Consider the following 19162-nt stretch of genomic DNA (forward strand, 5'->3'; position numbering starts at 1 on the left):
GATGACATTTGGATAGAACTGTTAATCAGCTGTGATTCTTAAACGCTGAAAATTAAGATTGTATTGAAACAGTACATCATCCTCATGGAGGTGAACGACAATTGCCTTTTTGTGTTAGTGCTCCATAACACAGAAACATGGGCATTTCACTTTACTGTATGATCTAGAGAATGTCTATGCCAGTGCTACCCATTGCCAAAAAATGCATTGTTGGTGTACATATTCACCATGCAAAAACAAATAGTAAGCAACCTCCAAACTTCACAGTCGCTCAACATGCAGTGCAGAAACTTTAATGACACCCTCTGAATGAATGGCACACTCTTTGAACTGAACCTGAGAAGTTATCACTCCACTTCACTATCTCAAAACATAACACTGAATGACTGAAGAGATGTGACAACACGAAATAACACAATTTCATGAATTCACAAGTTACCCCATGTGCAATAAAATAAATTGTTTGCTTTCTGTAATTTGCAACATTAAGATATATTGATTACTCAGAAGTGGTAGAGCACAGGTTATGGAGGTAATCACAGCCGACAAACAATTCATGCTGCAATATATAATTCTGTTTGTGCCACATGCTTCATAGACTTATTTCAGAGATTGTAAAAAAAAAAAAGTACATTGCACAGCTTAGAAAAATTTATTACTACCTTCAATCATATTTCTGAAATTTGTTATGGAGTGTGTAAGACAGGCATGGCTAAACTTTGCCTTCCAGATGTTTTGGGACTAAAATTCACATCATCCCTGACCACTGGCCCTGTTAGCTAGGGATGATGGGAGTTGTAGTCCCAAAACATCTGGAGGGTGAATTTTGGCCATGCCTGGTGTAAGACCATTATGATGTGAGCCTAAGCCCCAGCTGAATTTTTCCCTCAGCATGTAATGGTTGGGCTTTAGCCCTCTGATCTGCCAGTTTCTATCCCTCTTCACTCTTCCTCTTAACCTATTGAATTGGAGAAGATGGAAAACAGTGAACAATGGTGAAGCCCAAAGCACTTCTAAACTATTGCAATGAAAGTGGGAACTCTGGGAAGTGTCATTAAAAAAAAACATTCCTGTTTTAACAGACACAGTTAAAAAAGTCCCAGAGTTCAAGTCTGCAGTGGAGGATCTAAAATCATAGCTGTCAACTTTTCCCTTATTTAAAGGGAAATTCCCTTATTCTGAATAGGATTCCTCGCAAGAAAAGGGAAAAGTTGACAGCTATGTCTAAAATGTTCTGGCACAATCCCTGCAGAATGTTATCACTTAGGAAGAGCTATGGCCATATGTCTTGGCTGGTGTTTATTCTTCTCCCTCCCCTTCCCCCAGCAGCTTAGTAAGTTTAGGAAAGGCAGAAGAAGACATAACTGGCAAGTCACCCTAGCACCAGCAGAAGAGCTCCTGCAGGCCAAGTCTTTCTGAACTGCAGAGAAAGTTGAAAGAATTCTACATAAATAATTCCAAGAATTCTTCAAACGAAATGAAACAAAAAATGGTTTGGAAAGACCCAGATCAATCCAAACTGAGAAAGGAAGTTTGACCCAGCTCTAACCAGGCCACTGTCTTGCTTCTGTTCCCAGCCACACATGCTCCAGAGTGGAGGAAAGCCAACAGGGACATCAAACAAACAACAGGACAGGAGGAATGAGCTTTTGAATCACAGATCTTATCCCCCCCACACACACACAAATACAAAAAGGCCTTGCAGCATTTGTGAAAAATGACCTCAGGGAAAGTGGATATTTAGATCTTTAGTAGAAATTGTGTTTTTTCTACTACTCAACTGAGATTGTCATAAAATCACTAATAAACAATGACGTGAATTACAAAATGTAGAAACTATCAGGGGAAGATGTAAGTAAAGTGGTACGTGGTAAGAGGTATAAGACTTTGCATGGTGTGGAGAAAGCAGAAAAGATTAATATTTTTTCTACCTTTCTTAACTTAAGACCATACAGTAAAGCTGAATATTAGAAGATTCAGGATAGAAAAAATAAAGCACTTCTTTCCCCATGAGGTAGGGATGGCTACCAACTTGGATTCTTCAAAAGAGTATTAGACAAGTTCATGGAGCATAAGGCTTTCAGTACAGCACAGCTGAAGGGACGCAGGTGGCGCTGTGGGTTAAACCACAGAGCCTAGGACTTGCTGATCAGAAGGTTGGCGGTTCGAATCCCCACAATGGGGTGAGCTCCCGTTGCTCGGTCCCTGCTCCTGCCAACCTAGCAGTTCGAAAGCACACCAGTGCAAGTAGATAAATAGGTACCGCTCTGGCGGGAAGGTAAACGGCGTTTCCGTGTGCTGCTCTGGTTCACCAGAAGCAACTTAGTCATGCTGGCCACATGACCCGGAAGCTGTATGCCGGCTCCCTCGGCCAATAAAGCGAGATGAGCGCCGCAACCCCAGAGTCGGTTACAACTGGACCTAATGGTCAGGGGTCCCTTTACCTTACAGCACAGCTATGTTTTATTTCCACTGTCAGAGGCAGTATGCCTCTGAATACCAGTGGCTGGGAATCGTATCTGGGGAAAGTGCTATTGCACTCAGGTCCTGTTTTCAAGTTTCCCAAAAAGCTGGACTAGAAGAGCCTTTGGCCTGATCCAGTAGCACTCTTACATTCCTATGAGATAGATATACCAATAGTCTGAAAGGCAGCTTCCTATGTTCCTATCAGCAATGGAATGCCAAGGGATCTCTTCTGAACCTTTCTCAAATATTCAGAGGCACAACATGAGCCTACAAGATATTCTCCGCTCAACGACCATTTGTGGCCAAAGTACCACTGTCCAAATAAAGTGTTGTAAAAACTTGCAATAATTAACATACGTGCTGCTCTGAATAATGGCTGTGTCTGCATGTGACGCTAAACCGTAGCTGAGAGTTACAAGGACAAGCCACAGCAAGCTCTGAACTCATGCACTTCCTTCTCCACTTCCAGCACAGTCATGAGGAGGAGTTTTGAAGCCTTTGATTCTGTTTTAGAATGCAGCTTGTTGTAGCATCCAAACAAGGAAAAAATATGGTTAATCTTAACTATGGTTAGTTAAACAAGTCTGCTTCAAACCACACTTTAAGAAGCTGTTTTGTTTTTCATTAACCATGATTATGTTTAGTGATTCAATGTAGCATTAAGTTGCGATTAATCTAAAATGGAAAGTTATGATCTCTTGCTTCACAGCCATATTGGAAGTTGAAGAGGAACATTTTTGTCTGGTGCCTAAAGGTATATAATGAAGGCACCAGCCAAACCTCCCTGAGGAGAAAATTCCACCAATTGGAAATTTGACCAATGCAAATTGTGTGTGTGTGTGTGTTTTTATGAAATACCCAACATATGTTCAAATCATGGCTTAACCTTATTCTGTACTCTACCCACTTTTTGAGAGTTTCCAAGGAGGTGGCAAGTTGCAATTTGTTTTACAACTTTGACAAGACCAGTTTGGTTCACTTTTACCACTAAAAAAATTAGTTCATCTACCTATTACCATATGAATAAACGACTAAACAACAACAACCATGCAGGTTGAACTACTGCTTCCAGCAAATATGAATCAGTTCGTATGTTTGTTATTTAACAAGGTGGCACATTAATAAGGACTTCTAGATGTCAGTGGCTCAGTCAGTCACATCCTGCAGAACTGTTTTTGTCTAGCCTTCCCTTCCTCCATGCTCCCTACAAGGAGAGAGTCATTGTCATTGATTTGCTATCACACCAGCATCACTTTATCTTGCTAGATTCAGAAAGTCCCAGTCAAGCCTCCTGCCTTTCTTGTTTTCTCAGATCTGCCTTTGTTGGGAGAGGATGAAAATCAAACAGAAAAAAAAAAGGCAAGGAGAAAAGTTTGGCAGAAATCAAATCAGTTATTCTTGTTTTATAAATGGGGGGGAAATAAGGTATTGTGACTTGCTCAAAGCTACCAAGCATGTTTGTAGCTTAAGCAGGGCACAAGCACAGGACCAAAGAATGTCACACCATTGGTTTCAAATGTGCACTTCCATTGAAATGTAACCCAAGCTACTTTGGGGGAATGTAGCTAAACAACAGAGATCTATCTTGCTTGAGGCAAGCAACAGAGTGGCTAGAAGCAGTTACCGTCCTACCTTCTAACCAAGATTCCAGTGGCCCACATTACTCTAACCCTTTCCTTCTGTGTATTCAAGAGCCACATGCTGACGTTTCAAATCTAAATTTCTATCATTATCTAAAATTCAAGAGCTTGACTTTCCATTAAGGGCTGGCAGAGTTCATCTTTAAGATTCTCAGTCAGGGCTCTCAAAAGTATGACCAGAAAAGTATGATTTCAACTATTGTCTTTCTATGAAAGTTCTAACAGAAATGAAACATCTGAACAGACAACCCACAAGATGCAATGACAGCCACCAACTTAAAAGAGGATTATACAAATTCATGAAGAAGCCTATCAATATCTATTACAGTCACGATGGCTATATATTACCTCCAGCATCAGAGGCACTAGGCAGCATGTGTCTGAATCCTAGTTGCTAAGGAACATGAGCAGGAGAGAGCTATTGCACTCAGGCCCTCCTTATGGGCTTCCCATAGGCACTGTGGGGAGCATTATGCTGGACTTGCCAAGCCATTGGTCTGATCCAATAAGGCTGTCTTTATGTTCTTAAATCGGAAATATGATGGACTCAAAGCCAGGCCAGGCTGAGACTCAAGGCTGTATTTAAAATTCAGTCACAACAGAGGATAGCTTCTGTACTTTTATAAGCAGGTACTTTGCTTCACAGCTGAACAGGGCATACTCCACTGAGCGGGGCCCTATGAGGCCTTATATACTGCAGAAACTGTGGAACCCAGCACAAATGAATGCTGATGTTTTCATTTTGTTCTTGTAGTAAGAGAAGGGAGACTAGCTAGATCCCGCTTCACTTTGTGTCTGAAGTGCTGTACCTCAAACCAACTTTAAGGAAGAATCTGCATGGTAAAGAGCCCTGGAATCTCCTCATCAAGTGATAAATATATCTGACAAAATTCTAACAGCCTTTGTTTTTAAACTGGCTTTTCTGATTGTGAACCAGATAAATGCTCTGAAGTTATATAATGATGTCAGAGAATATGTTTTTAAAAAATTCTTGGATTAAGAAGACACAATGATAAAAGGCTTTGTGACTCCTTAAGGTTTATGGCAACGTATTCTACAACTGTAAAAAGACGATTATTGCAATGATAGCCTGAGCTATACAATACTTGACTGAAAACATGAAGAAAAGGTGAATGACATTTATGGCTATGCCAGAGTTTTAGTTACATTTTTGCCAGTTTGTTTCCTTCCTTCCATAACGTATACAACTTGTACAGACAAGCAATAATTACACTATTTCTATTTTTAGTGCAGAACACTATTCTGACCTACTCAGCAAGGCAATTCCTTCCTCCCCCCACACCCCGCCGCTAACCTTTAATGTCATTCTATCATTGTGCTGTTGGCTGAACACTCCCTGGCAGATGTGGGATGGCCTACTAGCTCTTCATTAACTGCAGCTGCAGCTTCTTTCTTTTTGCTTGAACAAAGTATCCAGAGAGCAGTTCATAGTCTTTAACCAGTCCTTCAAGTTAGATATGAATGCCATGTTGTGAAACATTCACCGGGATGTTGCCAGACTCGGTGGGGCCAGCATTCTCTCTCTCTCTCTCTCTCTCCACACACACACACACACACACACACACACACAACGTGTTTTCAGGAGTCACTGGTTCTTTGGCACATGTAAAACACTTCTGATTTGCAGGAAATTGATATGCAAAATTGTGAAGTTCTAGAGCTATAGCTATTTTGTGCAGTCTTTGGGTTGCATTTTGTGCTAAACAGTTTTGGCGGGGGTGGGGGACTGATTTAATTTTTTATATATGGTTCTCCAGTTGGTTTCAAGAGCAAACAGGAGGTTAAGGACTATAATAAACTGGATTTGCCTCATTTGAGTTGTGCTATGGCAGGAAAGTGATTACCAAGTAGAACAGAACTCTTGGACTTTGAAACATACAAATGCAGCTCAACAATACAAACTAATGATTATCTTTTTAACAATATATTCTATAGCATAGAGATGATAGATAGATAGATAGATAGATGGTAGATAGATTATAGGAGCCAGCCTCAATGCACTGGGAAGTTCTCCTTTGTAAACCAAATTGAAATGAATGGGAAAACTTCTTAGAATGGCCCTTTCACACAAAAATATTGTTATCTGTGTAGATTCTACAAGAATCATTAATGACAGTAATTAAAGAAGAAAAAGAAAAAGAAGAATTCAACAGAAATAAAATTCTTTGAGTCTGAAAAGTACACAAACATACCTTAAAATGCCACAATTGATGAAATTGCTTTTTGCTTACTGAACCTAATCCATTACCTTGCTCATAAATAATCACATGCCTAATGACAAAAGGCATTCCAGTAAACCTCTGTGGTGCACAGATGTTTTAGTTTCATTTGAACTCTCAGAACTCATAAAAGTTAATATATATGAGATAAAATAGTTTTAACAGAACATCTAATCTCTCATAGATCCTCCAAGGAGATTATTTCCCTTTATAAGCATTGTAAATTTTAGTTATTGTAGTATCTGTACATATATGTGCAGCTAGCTACCTTTGTAACCACCCCTCACTAATTTCTGCTTGTTAAATAAAAGCTATTAAGCAAGCATTGCCTCGCACAGTACCAGGAAGAGTGAATGCATCTAGTACTATTCTAAATACTTTCTACAGAATAGAGTTTGCTTCAAAGCTTGGGCAGTGATGCTATTAATGTGCTCAGTCATAATAAAAAAAGTTGCTAGAGGCAACAACATCTCTAAACATCCTTTTCACACTACAAGCTATTCAAGATTCATAGTAATTTATTCGGCCACTTACCAGCAAACATGACAGCTGCTCCTGAATCTGTCCCAATGTTGTTGATATTTTTCCCACTCATACACATCCTCTCCCCTCCTCTTCTGGAAACTGTTTCCCTGCATTTCTTCTGGCCATAATAAGCTCAGGCTTCTTTTGCCTTATTTACATTTTCTTTGCAGTGTCAATACACTTTACTGGACAGCAGCAAGCATTCTGCGAGGCATTTGAATTTCTTCCCACTGATATAAAGTCTTCTGCCTGGTGAACCTTAAATCTCTCTTCCTCACTCTCCTTTGCCAGCAGCCTGAGATATCTTGCTTCCGTAAATTTTGCCATCTCCTCTAAAATCCACACCACTGCATTTTATGTCTCACCGTAAGAGATACTTTATTCCTTTGCAGCCCTTCTTATGCTTTCCTCTCAACATTAAATCACAAGATTCTCTTTCCTGACAAACCAACTGATGCAAGTACAGCCCCTTTTCTGTGAGAAACATCACCTCCAGTCCTTCCCTCTCTAAGAAAGCAAGCATGTGAATTGCAAGGCAGAGGGGTTTAGCCTCCTTCTCAAATCCTCGCATGTATGTCTTGTTTGAGAAGCCTACCATTGGCTTATACCATACAATACAGCCATTTGGTACATGAGCAGAACTATTTGCTCAACAACACTGAATACCACAAACGGCCAGAGCTGTTAACTTAAAATCATACATTTGAGGTTGATGTGCAAGGCACAATAATTAACAACTTGAAATACATCAAAGATGCAAGTGATATAATATCAACAACCACAAGACTGCCTGTGTAAAGGTATACTTTTCTTCAATTTAGAAATAAAATTCCAAGGCGGAGAGAGAAAAAACAATGACGGGGAAAGGGGACTAACTAGGTTAACCTACATCGGTGCTTCCACTTAATTGGTTTGCTACTGTCCAGCAAATATATATTGATACTAAGGAAACAAAAGCAAATGATTTTCATATACTGCATTGATTCACATAAAATATTTAACTGTCTCCTGGCTCAATAGGCTGTGGTGTGGATACTTAATCAGGGGCAACATTAGCCTCAGATTCTCATCAAACAGTGAGGAGAAGCAAAAAAAGAAAAAGAAAAAGAAAAGGCCAAGTTCTAATAATTTTAGTAGTGTCTGGGGATAATCACATGGCCCAGCATCATTATAGAAATGCAAACTATAAAGGGAATTAACATTCTATTATTTTATAGTACTGTTGCATCAACACTAATTGCAAGCATGCACACACACAGAGTAAGATGCAGCACAAATGCATTCTCTGCCAGTTATTTGAAGAACAATCTTAAGCACATATACTTGGAAAGTATGTCCCATTAATTTCTGGAGATTTAATTCCAAGTAAGTGTGCTTCGGAGCACAGCCTAAGGAGATATATCATCATTTCAACATGTAATGCATCAGGAAATAGGTCAGATATAAATATGCTTAAAATAAGATCTTATAAGAACCACAGGCTTCAAAGGATGCACCAGAAGTTTCAAAATCAATGTAACATGCAAAGCACTTCCTTAACATTTTGATTGAGTGCGAAAATAGTGTGCCAAATTTGTTTCTTCGGTGCTAGAGATACAGAGTTGTATTCAATGTTAGTTCTACTTAGAGTTGACCCACTGAGATAATTGGCATGGCTTAGATCCAAGTAACTACTCAGAGTATGATTTAGTTGGGTATAATCCGAGATGCAAAAGTATTCCCTCATTCACCCCAACAAGGCTTGATTCCAACTGATTGTGAGCAAAACCAGGAGTGACTCACTTGAGGTGGAGCCATAGCAATAGCTTCTTGGCAGAAGTGCCACTGCTGCTTACTTCGTGACAGCAAGGTGGGAGTTGTCTGGGTGCACTGGTAGGAGCACCAGACTGGGTCCAACGGTTCACCCATGCAGCCCTGCCCTTGCTGCCACCTTGCCCAGCAATCAGCAGTGATGCTTCTGTTGAGAGGCTACTGCTGTAGCTCCACCCCACCTGGCTAGCCGCTGTTGAAAAGACTTGTGGTTGCCTCCCTCTGAAGACATCTCTTTCACCTTCTCAGCCTCCCAAGGACCTACCACACTTAATTAAAAGAGGGCTGGTTCAAGTTCCTTGCCAGTGAGTCCAAGTGCTTTCACTGGACGGAAAAGGTATGTTGAGGAGTTGAAGCTCTGCTAACAACAGGATTGGAGCCAAAATGGGGACAATGAGAAATAAATGGGAAGCATCAACATCCTTGGGTAAAGTCCCAGGCATGCAAAAAAAAAAAAAATCCACAAGAGGATCCTCATCCGGTGGGAAAACACAACCACTCAATGAGAAATGAACATCCAGGAGCCACAGAATGTTGGGTTCCAGCTGGAAAAGAAAACCAGAAATCTATCCTAGTGGTGGGAGAGAGAAAGCAAGTGAATTGGTTTGCTTGATCCCTATGAAGCTTATATTGACCTGGAGGGAGGCATAGCTGACTGGAATTCTTAACTGGTCGCAGGCCCCACTTGTTACGAGTAATAGCCATTGTTATACCATGTCTAAAGCATCTTAGCTGCCACAGCCATCATGACATAATGAAGGAGTATTCAATTTCATCTGATTGTTGTGTGTATGAAGGAGCAAGGCGGATGACCTACATTTTTACCCTATTGTCTTTGTTAAGGATCTATATTCTGACAAACTCATTTATCTTCCCCCCCTTTGAGATACATTCTGTTTAGGCTCATAGCCTTTGTGAGCCAGTCACAACTCTTTTGCAATTCATTGGTGAATCGTTACCAGTTTGAGATTGTATTTCCAGAATGCAAGTAGAAGGATATTACCTATATAGAAGGCTATGAATAATCCTGAGGTTTGTGTGTGTAAATTTTTTGATTATATTTTCTGTTTTTCAATTTAGAATATTCATTTAAACAATCTTAAAATATCAATGACTTTCCTTATTCTCTTCCCATGGTTCATTTTGCATATTATGGAATATTTCTGAGGTTTGGAAGAGAGAGTGGCAGACCCAATCACTCAGTTCTTGTGTTCTGCTTTTCATGTAGATGGAGCCCGGTCATCCTAGTCTGAGTGCCAGTCATGTACCTTTGCCATGATGCAGGGGTGTGTGTGTGCAATGAATGAAGGACTGGATAACCCACCAGCCAATCTGCACTTCTCCCACAGGAGCAGAATTCAAGTCCGGTTTGGAAAATGGCAGGTACATTTCAGGTGGGATTTCCTATGGGTGGTGTGTCACGCCTTCCTTCTATAGCACACGCCTGATGCCAAACGTGTGTAATGCTTTATTATTCACTACTCACACTGTTTGCAAACTGTCAGCACAAGCTTCTGTTTGGTCCTTATTGGCCCTGATAAGAACAGAAACTTGTTCCTGAAGGACACTGGTAACTTAATACCCATTTGCATCTTCTAAGAATAAGCCCAGTTCCCACATGGGACACTTCTACCAATCGAGCACAGATATGATATAGAGACTTTAAACAACTTTGTTCCAATTAGGACTGCCCAACCAGTTTGCAGCAGGGAACTGTGCTTCGCTTGCAGTGGCACAACAAATTCACATATTGTTCTGCTGTGTCCCTTCTGTCCACCCAAATCAAAATTTGTTTCTGGTGCCCTCTTCCCTCAAGAAGCCAGCAAGGTCTTTAGTCCAGCCTGTAAATTCCTGGCTACCCAATTTAGTCCTCCTTGGATCATGCCTCAATGAGACTGCTCCAAACTGATTCCGTCCACCCAAATCAAAGTTTGTCTGTTCCAAACTGATTCCCAATAAGCAGAAGGGCTTCAGCTCCCCTTCTTATATCTTCCACTCCATACCTATACAGTGGGACCTCTGGATGCGAACGGGATCTGTTCTGGAGCCCCGTTCACATCCTGAAGCGAACGCAACCTGCGTCCGCGCGTACCGCGATTCGCCGCTTCCGCACATGACATCATTTTGAGCGTCTGCACATGCGCGAGCGGTGAAACCCGGAAGTAACGCACTCCGTTACTTCCGGGTTGCTGCAGAGCGCAACCCAAAAATGCTCAACCAGAAGCTACTTCAACCCAAGGTATATGACTGTACCTCTTTTCCATGTTTGTTATTTTCCTTGAGCTATTCAGGAAACTTAATGGGTACACAAGTCTCATGTTTCCACTTAAATAATACTTATCTGGGGTTGTTGTTGTTTTGAACTGCATTGGGAGGTTCTAAAGAAACCCTAGCTGCTTACTTGGACATCACATGGCACGGGGCTAGAGGGTGACTTACAAAGAATGGCACTCCTTCAATCTCCGCATGACTGACATTGTCCTGAATGATTCAAAGTCTGCTTTTCAGTATTAGCAGACTGCAACCAAAATCCACAAGACTTAGCTGATTATAGAACACTGCTATAAAGCCATGACCCTAAACACTTTGGTCACATTTTCCCTTTTATTTGAACCCAGATTTCTAAGTATCCATGGTGTAGTGCAATACAAGCAACCCCTGATTTGCGCAGGGGTTGCGTTCCAGGTCATCACATGCAATGGCAGAGTGCGCACAAGCCCCCTCTGCCCTGTTGCGGCCCCGCCCCCTTTCCCAGCCACTCCTGGGTTGCCACAATGTGCAAGTGCACGGTTGCGCATCAATTGGACGCATGTAAATCAGTCATTACCTGTTTCCCTGATGGCATACAAAAATTTCCTGATCAAGGACCCCAAATATCACACCTGTAATTTACCTTGTCATGTTGTGATAATAGGCTTGGTATCTGGGGGTGTGAAGAGACTAATTTAACAAAGATTTCCTTTTTTAATAATTTAATACTGATAGATATCAATGCGATCAAAACAGAGAAAATTATAAAAATGCCGGGTGGATTAAACACATGATTGAGGATCAGAAGGCATGGCTTCAGTTTTCATTGTTATCATACTGAAGAATTGCCTGGAGTTTATGCAACTAATGACGATGATGAAATCATGAGAAACAAAATTGATACCTTGAAAAACAAACAAGGGAGGAAAACGGGAGAAACCGAACATAAAATCATAACACAAGCTAAAAGGCACACGATGAAAGTGCAATAAATATCTGCATTCCAAATCTACTACTTAACAACCCCCCCCCCCCCCGGATCTGCTTGTGTAAACACTGTTCTTCACGAAATATTAGCTCTTTGGTATTCCCAAGGCTAACCTCAATTGAAGTTACAACCTGAAACAAAAATAAGAAGGTGCTGTGCAACCTTTAAAGACTAGCACATTTAGCACACACTTTGATGAGCTAGATTCCACTTCATTAGATGCATCAAGTGGACTCTAATCTACAAAATCTTATGCTCCAATAAATCTGTTAAGTCTTTAAAGTGCCACAAGATTCTTTGTTGCCTTTTTACTGCAGGAGACTAACACAACTACCTTTTTGTAAGTTGTCACCTGAATCAAATTCCTACTGCTGTTCTGACAGGGGTACAACTTGGTAATATGACTGTGCTGTGGGCATGTTCAGAAGCACTGGCTCAACAGTTTTCTTGTTCATTCCTTCTTTTATCCATTTGTGAGTCTGTGGATCCAATTCCAAACAATTTTTGTTTTGCTTTATCTAACAATAAGGCTTTGCTGGCGCTCTCCAATGCCAGCTACTTTATACACATACATGCATAACGTCAGCACAGCTTTTAATCCCATCAGGGCCATTCAACGCTTTCCTAGGCTGTTCTTTACAGCTGTCGCCTATATCAGATTTTCATTCACGTAAGAACAGAGGCAGTCCGAAGCCCAGATCTTCAAACTGTTTCAAACAACTGGAAACCCATGTAAACTTATTAAAGTCACAGAAATACAAATATTCAAAGTCTTAGTAATGACTGTGGATGTTGCAGTGCAACTCAGCAATATCACCAGCTCAAGCCTTTTCTCCTCCTCCACTCATTTAAAAGAGAATTAAAGCACTTGCTTTGACGAAATCATGCTTCCTGCAGGGACTTTAGATAAGTATTTGGTTTCTACTGAAAAAACATAGGTTCTTAGGAGATCAGGTCTGTTCACTACCAACACCAGCTTCATCCACCCACACACAAATGGAATTGTTCTCTCATGTTTTTTTTTAGCCTTTATGTGTGCGTGTATATATTTGCAAATGGTTTGACAACATAACTAAGGATGTTAGTTTCACTAATATGCCTAACAGAGCAATATCGTATTCCACACCATACTTGCTTATGACCATTATACAAATGCTGAAATTACAAATTTCCTGGGAGAATAAATTACTGTAATATCTCTATAAGCCTTCTGTAAAACAAGTGCTCACTGAAATAGCTTTTTTGTTTTGAAACAAAGGATGACCCTTCTTTCAATTAAAAGAAAGTGCTTGTGGAAGCAGTTGCTGAAAACAATAAGATTTATTTTTTTTAAAAAAAAGAATAAAGAAATGTTTATTTATGCATATTTACTTCAGACAAGCCCTTTCCATGGATCCAGCCAGTACCAAGCTGAAATATCAGCATACGTCTGTAAGGCGGAATAATTCAGGTAACTTTGGAGTGGGGGAAGAGACTGAGAAAGAAAAGAGGCTACATTGATTTCCTACTATTTTTTTCCAGGTACAGTTTCTTTATTTTGCTCCCAATACCCCTAGGCTGTGTGGATGCTTTCTGTGCTACTGTAGGTAACCATCTATTGTGACATTCTCCCTTTTCTTTAGCCATTCACATCAACCACAGCTAATGAGAAGATACTCTGTCCTCAGCAGCGAGCCACTTTCATACCTAACAGCCTGTGGTTCTGCTCTGCTTTGAGACTTATTGCCTATTCAGGAATATATATATTTGCATTCCAGTAGGTGCTTTCCCATACCACATGGTTTCATTCAACTTGTGCAGCATGCCAGCTTTCAAGCAGCGGTGCCTTAAAACTGCTTTGTCCTGAAATAGGCATGAACACTAGAACAACAGGCCCAAGGCCACCGTAATTCATATCTTTTTTAAGGTCAACTGTCATTGGGAAACAAATGAGGGAACCCCAAAACATATGTTATGAGCCACACACACACACACCCTTTCAGCTGTCAATATGCAATGCCACAACTTGCTGCAACCTGCCATTTGCAAAACTCATACAGTACTACTATTATTATAACTCAGTAGTACTTTTGTGTCTATAACAAAGAACAAAGAGGTGTTAAATATTAGGGATTAACATACTGTGTTTTGCAAGAAAAATAATTCTATTGGAAAAACGCTGTTTTGAAAAATAAAGCCACATCAAATACATCAGTTGCACAATAGTTCCCAGTTTTGAACTCAACACTCAAATCATAAATAAAACATTTCAACAATTTTTAAAACACCTGAACATTATAAGTAATATTATTGTGCCTATTCTGCACACTTAAGTTATGGACTACATTTGTCAGAACAACAAGTCTGCCACTACACTATTCCTTCCCCCAACATGACTTTTATTGAAATTTAAAAAGGTATAATGAGAAACTGTAAGACTACATCAAATTTAAAAAGATGCTTTCTGATGGCACTTAGTAAATGCTGATTTGAAGAAATAGTACACCCCCCCCAATATTAACTAACAAAAAAGGATAGTTTAAAGAACACATCCAAGCCACACTTCAAAGCAAAACATCAAACTATGCAGCTACATTTTGTTAAACTCTCAAAGAAGAAAACCCAGTTTGAAAAGTCAAGTTATTCGTTTCCTTGAAACAATCATCACATGCCTGCATTTTAGATAGCCAAAGCAACCTGCAATCTGTAAACAGATTACCCTCATTCCTCCCTGTTAAATTCAGCAAAGAGCAGTGGAACAGAAAATTATATGTAGCTGGCAAAGTCACAACTCGCTCACATGCAGCTATGGAAGAAAAACCGGTACTTACAGAACTGTAAAATAAAATATCCCAGTTTCTCTTTTACATTTTACAGCAAATCAAACAAAGATCTCAGCTCTCATCAAGTCACTGCTTCCACTGTACTGATCAGCCAGGCAGAAAAGGCCCTTATGGATTCCCTATGCAGCTGGGAGATAATGGAACCATATTCTCAGCTGGGACTGGAGAAGCCTAACCGCTATGCACTGAGCACTGTATGGCTGCTCACTAGCATTAATCAGGAAGTACAGTGCTCCTGCTTTATGCCTCCCTTCCCCCAAGGACCTGCACAATTAACACATGAATCAAAGATGCACACATTGGGAGACCTTGTACACAGAAGGACATATAATCCCAGTTCAGGGATATCTGAACACTGGTTAATTTTGTTCACTGATCAAGGATACGAGACTTCTTTTTAATTAAAGGCAAACACACACATTTATGTATATGGTTCCTGGATTTAAGTAACACTGTAATCTTGCTATGGCCACATAACAGATGATTACATAAATCTCTGTAATTAAGCTGAATGCTTTGCATATACAGCATTGTACGCTGCTATAAACCCAGATTTCTGCGTCAGGTCTTTTCTGAAGCAGTTAAATTTCTAACACACTGGGTTGTGTGTTTTTTATATATATATAAAAAAGAGTCTCCACCTTTCCTAATCATTAGGATGAGGGCAGGTAACAATTTTTTAAAATACGAATCACAACACAATATTTAAATATAAAGCACAAAAATGAGTAACATATAAAACGTAAAGGCCACAGCTGAGCATCATGTTAGTAGATAGAGACTGGGGTCTGAGATACCTTTATTTAAATTCAGGCATGGATAACTGGGTGGTCCGAAGTTCCTCAGACTTCAGTTAAATTAAGATTTGACAAATTACATAGGGTTATCAGGGACAAACAGTGACAGTTAAATGCTAATCATAGTATAAATGTTTGAGAAATTATCAGTGGGAAATATCCAACAATATATTTGCCTGAGTAAACTGACTTCTGCTTGTGCAGTAGGAATTTCCCCCTCCCCCCATGACATACCACCCCCAAATCTGCTGGGGGAGGGGAGAGAATGTTTGCCTTACTGCTATGTTGGAATCCCACCCATTAACATCAAGTAAAATAATTATAAATTAATTACATTGTTATTAATTATTATTATTATTCATATTATTTATTTCTCTCAAACAAGCAGTGTTTTAAAGATTCTACTGTGTAAACATGAGGTTAAATTAAGCTGCCATTGAGCACTTTCTCATTGCGGAAGATGTGTGAATGGGAAATGGGACAAGTAATCATCACTATCAAGACAACTTCCATAGACGCAGGGTGGGATGTCTTGCTGTGCCTTGACAACTAACACGTTAATTATGGTTAAGCTTTCATAGACAAGAGTCAAATACACCTGATAGAAGAATGGAGTGTCATCCTCAGTTGGCAGATGCACAGGTACGCACAGAGAGATTCAGAGAAAAAGATAACTGGAAATAATGCAGTTAAATTGCAAAATATGCATGGAGTACAAGCTGTGACAGTTTTATGGGAAGCTAAAGAGAAACAAAGTTATCATTCACAAAAGCAATAAAGATTGGTGATAACTTCCAAGCATTCTTGAATCAAGTAAAACTTGCAGTGGGAAAGGAAGCTCACGAGCCTGAGGTTGCACCATCAAGCAATTCACACTTCAGGTTCTTTGGGATTACTTGGCTGACAGTGGTACCTTGGGTTAAGAACTTAATTTGTTCTGGAGGTCTGTTCTTAACATGAAACTGTTCTTAACCTGAAGCACCACTTTAGCTAATAGGGCCTCCTGCTGCCACCGTGCCACCGCTGCATGATTTCTGTTCTCATCCTGAAGCAAAGTTCTTAACCTGAGGTAATATTTCTGGGTTAGCGGAGTCTGTAACCTGAAGCGTATGTAACCTGAAGCGTATGTAACCTGAGGTACCACTGTACAGGTTTTTGGCATTGCTATGTTTGCCCACCTGGATTTGTCAGACTAACCTGATCTCGTTTTTTGACAGAATTACAAGCCTGGTAGATGAAGGGAACGCAGTGGATGTAGCCTACCTTGATTTCAGCAAGGCATTCGACAAGGTGCCCCATGATATTCTTGTAAAGAAGCTGGTAAAATGCGGTCTTGACTATGCTACCACTCAGTGGATTTGTAACTGGCTGACTGACCGAACCCAAAGGGTGCTCATCAATGGTTCCTCTTCATCCTGGAGAAGAGTGACTAGTGGAGTGCCACAGGGTTCTGTCTTGGGCCCGGTCTTATTCAACATCTTTATCAACGACTTGGATGATGGACTCAAGGGCATCCTGATCAAATTTGCAGATGACACCAAACTGGGAGGGGTGGCTAACACCCCAGAGAACAGGATCACACTTCAAAACAACCTTGACAGATTAGAGAACTGGGCCAAAACAAACAAGATGAACTTTAACAGGGAGAAATGTAAAGTATTGCACTTGGGCAAAAAAAATGAGAGGCACAAATACAAGATGGGGGACACCTGGCTTGAGAGCAGTACATGTGAAAAGGATCTAGGAGTCTTGGTTGACCACAAACTTGACATGAGCCAACAGTGTGACGCGGTAGCTAAAAAAGCCAATGCAATTCTGGGCTGCATCAATAGGAGTATAGCATCTAGATCAAGGGAAGTAATAGTGCCACTGTATTCTGCTCTGGTCAGACCTCACCTGGAGTACTGTGTCCAGTTCTGGGCACCACAGTTCAAGAAGGACACTGACAAACTGGAACGTGTCCAGAGGAGGGCAACCAAAATGGTCAAAGGCCTGGAAACAATGCCTTATGAGGAACGGCTAAGGGAGCTGGGCATGTTTAGCCTGGAGAAGAGGAGGTTAAGGGGTGATATGATAGCCATGTTCAAATATATAAAAGGATGTCATATAGAGGAGGGAGAAAGGTTGTTTTCTGCTGCTCCAGAGAAGCGGACACAGAGCAATGGATCCAAACTACAAGAAAGAAGATTCCACCTAAACATTAGGAAGAACTTCCTGACAGTAAGAGCTGTTCGACAGTGGAATTTGCTGCCAAGGAGTGTGGTGGAGTCTCCTTCTTTGGAGGTCTTTAAGCAGAGGCTTGACAACCATATGTCAGGAGTGCTCTGATGGTGTTTCCTGCTTGGCAGGGGGTTGGACTCGATGGCCCTTGTGGTCTCTTCCAACTCTATGATTCTATGATTCTCAATGGTTTTGGTGAGCCAGTCATGATTTGTGTCACAATCACAGCTGTCTATCTGGGATGCCCTCAGACAAAAGAAAATAGTGACCACCAATCTACCAATGTCATGTTTTCCCTGGATCTTTGTTATGTTATGGTTTGTTTGTTTGTTTGTTTGTTTAACACAGGCATGTCCAACTGGTTAATCGCGATCTACTGGTCGATCGTGGAGTGTTCCTGGTCAATCCTGGGCCAAAAAAGAGACCACTCAACAACTCTGATGACGCCTCCTCAAAATAAGCTCAGCAACTCTGATGAAGCCTCCCCCCAAAAAAGATCAACAACTCTTTGCAATCCTGGGTAGATCACTGCCAGCTTTTTATACTGGGAGTAGATCGCAGTCTCTTGGGAGTTGGACGTACCTGGTATAACATTTGGGGGACTAAAGAGCAGAGAATAATATGTTTATACAAAATATACAATCAATCAATTTGTGATGCTTTACTCATTGTTCTGAAAGTAGGTTGTTGGTTTTTCAATGTTGCCATACACTTTTTGTCTGTTTTCTTATGGAGAGTATGTCACTATTGTAGAAAAAAGCCTTCGGCATAGTCCATTATAATCTACAGAGTGCTCTGGTACCTGAACCTGAATTAGTGAACACAAAAGGGTTGAATAGGGCATCCATTATCATTTATTTTTGAATGCTGATTTCTGGTATTCTGATTTCTGATAGAAAATGAAGCACTGGGCACTTTCTGATTCACACATGCATATAAATAACTTGATTTCTTTATATGATACTACTGACTGCTGAATGTGTGCAATAACACTACTGAAAAGCATTAAAGCAACAATGTGCTATTAAACTTCTGTCTGTTGTTTTTGAACTGAAGTGGTTCATTAATGCCTGCAAGTTACAACTTCATATTGCAGTCATCAAGTGAACGATATATACTGTAGGACAGCAAATTACAAACATAGTTTAGAAACAATATGGAACTGTTCTAAACATGAAAGGCAGGCTTGGGAAAAAATCCAAACAACTACAGAAGAGCAATTAAAAACAATGTGGAAGGGTGGGGGTGGGGGATAAAAAAACCCCCTCAGTCCAATAAAGTATAAGCATGCTCAGTGGCACAAAAGGACATAGCTGGTTAGAAGCATTAAAAGGAGTACCCCACTGTGCAACGTTTAGCAGCTCATCCTTCATGGCAAATTCATAAAGATCTGAGATACTCTATA

General features: G+C 40.4%; 1 protein-coding gene across 5 annotated transcripts in view; it reads right to left on the reverse strand.

Annotated features, from left to right (window-relative positions):
• The window catches only part of LOC114590891 (contactin-4), a 531471-nt gene that overhangs the window by 286594 nt on the left and 225715 nt on the right, over positions 1–19162 (reverse strand). The window contains exon 1 of one of the 5 annotated variants that reach the window (XM_077925017.1): positions 14729–14880. The exons of 3 other annotated variants lie outside the window; for them this stretch is intronic. The gene's annotated coding sequence lies outside the window, so the exon portion shown is untranslated. Of the gene's footprint in view, positions 1–6880; positions 7366–14728; positions 14881–19162 lie in introns of those variants that run through there. One more of the 5 variants, XM_077925016.1, reaches the window with a different exon arrangement.

The sequence above is a fragment of the Podarcis muralis genome, chromosome 2 (assembly GCF_964188315.1).
Source record: "Podarcis muralis chromosome 2, rPodMur119.hap1.1, whole genome shotgun sequence".
Classification (NCBI taxonomy): Eukaryota; Metazoa; Chordata; class Lepidosauria; order Squamata; family Lacertidae; genus Podarcis; species Podarcis muralis.